The sequence below is a fragment of the Suricata suricatta genome, chromosome 7 (genome assembly GCF_006229205.1).
Source record: "Suricata suricatta isolate VVHF042 chromosome 7, meerkat_22Aug2017_6uvM2_HiC, whole genome shotgun sequence".
NCBI lineage: Eukaryota > Metazoa > Chordata > Mammalia > Carnivora > Herpestidae > Suricata > Suricata suricatta.
Genome location: NC_043706.1, coordinates 29,041,000 through 29,047,543, shown reverse-complemented (window position 1 = coordinate 29,047,543; position 6,544 = coordinate 29,041,000).

Genomic DNA, 6,544 nt, shown 5'->3' with positions numbered 1-6,544 from the left:
ATGACACCCTCGAGGTCCATCCACTTTCCTACAAATGGCCAGATTTCATTCTTTCTCATTGCCATCTAATACTCCATTGTATGTATATACCACATCTTCTTGATCCATTCATCAGGTGATGGACATTTAGGCTCTTTCCATGTTTTGGCTATTGTTGACATTGCTGCTATGAACATTGGGGTACATGTGCTCCTATGCATCAGCACTTCTGTATCCCTTGAGTAAATCCCTAGCAGTGCTATTGCTGGGTCATAGGGGAGTTCTATGGATAGTTTTTTGAGGAACCTCCACACTTTTCCAGAGCGGCTGCACCAGTTTATATTCCCACCAACAGTGTAGGAGGGTGTCCATGTCTCCACATTCTCGCCAGCATCTATAGTCTCTTGATTTGTTCATTTTAGCCACTCTGACTGGTGTGAGGTGGTATCTCAGTGTGGTTTTGATTTGTATTTCCCTGATGATGAGTGACGCTGAACATTGTTTCATGTATCTGTTGGCCATCTGGATGTCTTCTTTGGAGAAGTGTCTGTTTATGTCTTCTGCCCATTTCTTCACTGGGTTATTTGGTTTTTTTGGGTATGGAGTTTGGCGAGTTCCTTGCACAACTTGGATTCTAGCCCTTTATCTGATATGTCATTTGCAACTATCTTTTCCCATTCCATTGGTTGCCTATTAGTTTTCTTGATTGTTTCCACACTGCAGAAGCTTTTTATCTTGATGAGGTCCCAATAGTTCATTTTTGCTTTCATTTCCATTGTTTTGGGGGATATGTTGAGTAGGAAATTGCTGCAGTTGGGGTCAAGGAGGCTGTTTCCTGCCTTCTCCTCTAGGGTTTTCATGGTTTGCTGTCTCATATTCATGTCCTTCATCCATTTTGAGCTTATTTTTGTGTATGGTGTAAGCAAGTGGTCTAGTTTCATTCTCCTGCATGTTGCTGTCCAGTTCTCCCAGCACCACCTGCTAAAGAGGCTGTCTCTTTTCCATTGGAAACTCTTTCCTGCTTTGTCAAAGATTAATTAGCCATACATTTGTGGGTCCAGTTCTGAGTTCTCTGTTCTATTCCATTGATCTATGTGTCTGTTTTTGTGCCAATACCATACTGTCTTGATGATGACAGCTTTGTAGTAGAGGCTAAAGTCTGGGATTGTGATGCCTCCCGTTTTGGTTTTCTTCCTCAATATTACTTTGGCTATTCGGGGTCTTTTGTAGTTCCATATGAATTTTAGGATAATTTGTTTTAGCTTTGAGAAGAACGCTGGTGCAATTTTGATGGGGATTGCATTGAATGTGTAGGTTGCTTTGGGTAATAATGACATTTTCACAATGTTTATTCTTCTGATCCATGAGCATGGAATGTTTTTCCATTTCTTTGTGTCTTCAATTTATTTCATAAGCTTTCTATAGTTTTTATCATACAGATCTTTTACATCTTTGGTTAGGTTTATTCCTAAGTATTTTATGATTTTTCGTGGAATTTGAATGGGATCAGTTTCTTGATTTCTCTTTCTGTTGCTTCATTATTGGTGTATAAAAATGCAACCAATTTCTGTACATTCATTGATTTTGTACCCTGAAACTTTGCTGAATTCTTGGATCAGTTCTAGTAGGCTTCTAGTGGAGTCGGTCAGGTTTTCCATGTAGAAGAGAGTATCATGTCATCTGCAAAAAGTGAAAGTTTGACTTCATCTTCACCAATTCTGGTGCCTTATATTTCCTTTTGTTGTCTGATTGCTGATGCTAGGACTTCTGGCACTATGTTAAACAACAGTGGTCAGAGTGGACATCCCTGTTGCGTTCCTGATCTCAGGGGGAAAGCTCTCAGCTTTTCCCCATTGAAGATGATATTAGCTGTGGGCCATTCATAAATGGCTTTTATGATGTCTAAGTAAGTTCCTTCTATCCCGACTTTCTCGAGAGTTTTTATTAAGAAAGGATGCTGTATTTTGTCAAATGCTTTTTCTGCATCTATCGACAATTCATATGGTTTTTATCTTTTCTTTTGTTAATGTGATGGGTCACATGGATTGAATTCTAAACACTAAACCAGCCCTGTAACCTAGGAATGAATCCCACTGGATCATGGTGGATAATTCTTTTTATATGCCATTGAATTGGATTTGCTAGTATCTTGTTGAGGATTTTTGCATCTGTATTCATTAAGGATATTAGTCTGTAGTTCTTTTTATTGCTGGGTTTCTGTCCGGTTTGGGAATCAAAGTAATGCTGGCTTCGTAGAATGAGTCCAGAAGTTTTCCTTCTATTTCTATTTTTGGAATAGCTTGAGAAGAATGGATATTGACTCTGCTTTAAATGTCTGGTAGAATTCCCATGAGAGGCCATCTGGCCCTGGGCTCTTTTTTGTTGGGAGGTTTTTGATAACTGATTTGATTTCTGCACTGGTTATGGGTCTGTTCAGATTTTCTATCTCTTCCCATTTGAGTTTTGGTAGTGCATGTACATTTAGGAATTTGTCCATTTCTTCTAGGTTGCCCAGTTTGTTGGCAAGTAATTTTTCATAGTATTTCCTGATGATTGCTTGTATTTCTGAGGGATTTACTGTAATAGATCCATTTTCTTTCGTGATGTTGTCTATTTGGGTATTCTCTCTTTCTGAGAAGCCTGGCTAGAGGTTTATTCAATTTTGTTTATTTTTTCAAAAAACCAACTCTTGTTTTCCTTGATCTGTTCAACTGGGTTTTTTTTTATTCTATTTTGTTTATTTTTATCCCAATCTTTATTATTTCTCTTCTTCTGCTGGATTTGAGGTGCTCTTCCTGCTCCCTTTCTAGTTCTTTTGAGTGCTCTGTGATTTTGAATTTGTGCTTTTTCTAGTTTGTTGAAATAGACCTGGATTGCAATATACTTTCCTCTTAGGATTGCCTTTGCTGCATCCCAGAGAGTTTGGATTGTTCCACTTTAATTTTCATTTGTTTCCATATATTTTTTAATTCCTTCCCTAATTGCCTGATTTAGTAGGGTGGTCTTTAACCTCCATGTTTTTGGAGATTTTCCAGACTGTTTCCTGTGATTGATTTCAAGTTTCATAGCATTTTGATCTGAAAGTGTGCATGATTGTTGGGGCCCAGCAGGCCAAAAAACCTCCTACAGAGCGACTGTTGATGGCACCGCCTCAGGGGCACAGGAGAGTCTATATAAGTGACCTTTGATGGCTATGCCTCCAGGGCGCAGGAGAACTATTTGGGAAGTTGCAGAACAAGTCTAAAGACTGTGAAACAACATTTGGCCTCCTGCACATGTGGCTTCTGTTTAACCTGTCTCTGATTTTCTCCTTGCTTTGCAAAAGCAAAAAGGCATATACCTTGGGTCAGTTGGTGGCACCAGCTTTCCCTTACATTATTTCTGTTCCCAGCTCATTGCCTGCTGTTGGGGCAAACACAATCCTCTGTCTAAAATTAACTCCTTAAATGATAAGCGTCTTGCCCAGACATAGCTGCTAAAGGGCCTTGAAGAAAGGAAAATTCTTTGAGAGACAGACTCCCTCATTCCTGTTTTTTTACTTCTGTTGTCACAGCTGTTCTCTCTTCTGTGATAAAAAAAAAAAAAAGATCCTTCCCAGAGCATGTTTTTACTCTTTCTAGGACCATAAATATGTAATCATTAAAGAAAAAAAATGTGTAATCCCTTATGGCATAAAAGACTCTGACTTTCTTAGTAAAGTGTGGTTTTACCATGTTGTCTGTCTTCTTTCCTATAGATATTTCACCGACACCAACCACCTACTCAAGGACCTTTCAACTAGGGTGCATGGGTTGGTCCCCCACACATGGTTGCGGGGGACCGACCCATGCACCACAATCGAAAGGTCCCGAATAGGGGGTTGGTGTCGGCGTAATATCTCTAGAAAAGAAGACGGACAAGACGAACAAGACAGACAAGACAGACGAGACAGACAACGTGGATGGTGGTTGGTAAAGCCACCTTTTACTTAGATGGCCAGGGTCTTATATACCATGGGTGATTACATCATTTCTTTAATGGTTACGTAGTTCAAGGTCCCTGAAGTAAAGACATGCTCTGGAAAAGGTCATTCTTATCAGGACAGTAGTAACAGGATTAAGTCATTGCAAAATAATAGTCTGGTTTTAAACATAAGATAAACCTGAAGAATTCTATGAGGAGATATACATTCCTTAAGGCCCTTCATCAGTTATTCAAGGGTAAGATGCTCATCCTTTTATAAGCAAATCTTTTGGCAGAGGATTATGTTCACTCCCAACAGCAGACAAAGAGCCAGAAAATAAAGTAAGGGGAGGTCACTGACTGACCCAAGTTGATTCAAAGCCTAAAAGTATATGCCTCTTTGCAAAGCAATGAGAAAATCATAGGATGAACAGAAGCCATATATGGGGCCCAGGAGGCCAAATATTGTTTGAGGGTATTTTTTGCCTACTGGGCCCCAACACATAGTGTGATCTCAATTCATTTGTATTTATGGAGGGCTGCTTTATGCCCCAGTATTTGATCTATCTTGGAGAATGTGCCCTGCACACTGTAGAAGAAAGTGAATTCCCTAGCCTCAGGATGTAGAGTTCTAAATATATCTGTCAAATCCATCTGTTCCAATGAGTCGTTCAGGGCCATTGTTTCTTTAGTGACTTTCTATCTGGTTGATCTATCCATTGCTGTGAGTGGAGGATTAAAATCCCCTGCAATTAGCACATTCTTATCAATAAGATTGTTTCTGTCTGTGATTAATTGTTTTATGTATTTGGGTGCTCCCAAATTTGGTGCATAGATGTTTATAATTGTTAGTTCTTCCTGTTGGAGAGACTCTGTAATTATTATATAATCCCCTTCTTCATCTCTTGTTACTGCCTTTAATTTAAAGTCTAGTTGGTCTGATATAAGTATAGCTACTCCAGTTTTCTTTTGACTTCCAGTCACATGATAGATATTTCTCCATCCCATTACTTTCAATCTGAAGGTGTCCTCAGTTCTAAAATGAGTCTCTTGTAGACAGCAAATAGATGAATTTTAGGGTTTTTTTTTTTTATCCATTCTGCTACCCTGTGTCATTTGATTGCAACATTCAGTACATTTTCATCCAGCATTATTATTGAAAAATGTGTGTTTAGATTCATTGTGTTCTCTGTAGGGTTCATGCCTGTAGTGGTGTCTCTGGTACCTTGTGTTCCTTGTAGCATTTCCTTCATAGAGTCCCTCTTAGGATTTCTTGCAGGGCTGGTTTGGTGGTGGTGAATTCTCTCAATTTTTGTTTATTTGGGAAAACCTTTATCTCTCCTTCTATTTTGAATGACAGGCTTGCTGGATAAAGGGTTCTTGGCTGCATATTTTTTCTGTTCATCACATTGAAGATTTCCTGCCATTCCTTTCTGGCCTGCCAAGTTTCAGTAAATAGGTCTGTAACCACTCTGATAGGTTTCCCTTTGTATGATAGGGCCCTTTTATCCCTAGCTGCTTTCAGAATTCTCTCTTTATCCTTATATTTTGCCAGTTTCACTATGATATGTCGTGCCAACAGTCAATTCAAGTTATGTCTGAGGGGAGTTCTCTGTGCCTCCTGAATTTCAATGTTTATTTCCTTCCCCAGATTGGGGAAGTTATCAGCTACAATATGATCAAGCACTTCTTCAGGACCTTTTTCTCTTTCTTCTTCAGGAATTCCTATGATATGGATATTGTTCCATTTGATTGTATCACTCAGGTCTCTGATTCTCCTTTGGTGCTCCTGGATCAATTTCTCTCTCTTTTTTCCAGCTTCCTCTTTTGCTATAACTGTGTCTTCTAATTCACCTATTCTCCTCTCTGTCTCTTCAATCTGTGCAGTGGAAGCTTCCATTTTATTATGCACCTCACTTATAGCATTTTTTAACTCATCACAGCTATTTTGAAGGTCCCTGGTCTTTGTATTAATAGCTTCTCTGATACCTTCCATACTTTTTTCAAGCCCATTTTATGACAATTGTTCTAAATTCTTGCTCAATTATGTTGCTTATATCTGTTTTGAGCAGTTCTGTGGCTGTGATTTCTTCCTGGAATTTCTTTAGAGGAGAGTTCTCTGTTTTGTCATTTTGGCTAGCTTTCTGTCTCTTGTCAGTTTTAAAAGCTTGTTATGCACTCTGCACCCATGAGTATTGCTATATTAAAAGAGGCTCATTGACTGTCCAGGGCCTATCCGTTCAGGAACTGTTCTTTTAATGGTGTCTCTCAGTTTCTTTTGTTATGCCTTTGGTTATTTTATTTCCCTACTCAGTGATATTTGGGACTCTCCACCATGTGTACTTTGGCTTGTTTCTTGAGGTACCCCTGAAAAGGAAGACAGACAAACACACAGGGAACAAAAGCATGCAAACACACAGACAAATCAAACAAACAAGCAAACCAAAAAGGGAAAGAAATAAAAAGCAAAGATAAAAAGTGGGACAGAGACAACAAAAGACAAAGGACAGTCTAAAACCATAAAACCAGGAGTGCCTGGGTGGCTCGGTCGGTTAAGTGTCCAACTTCGGCTCAGGTCGTGATCTCACAGTTTGTGGGTTTGAGCCTGACGTCAGGCTTTATG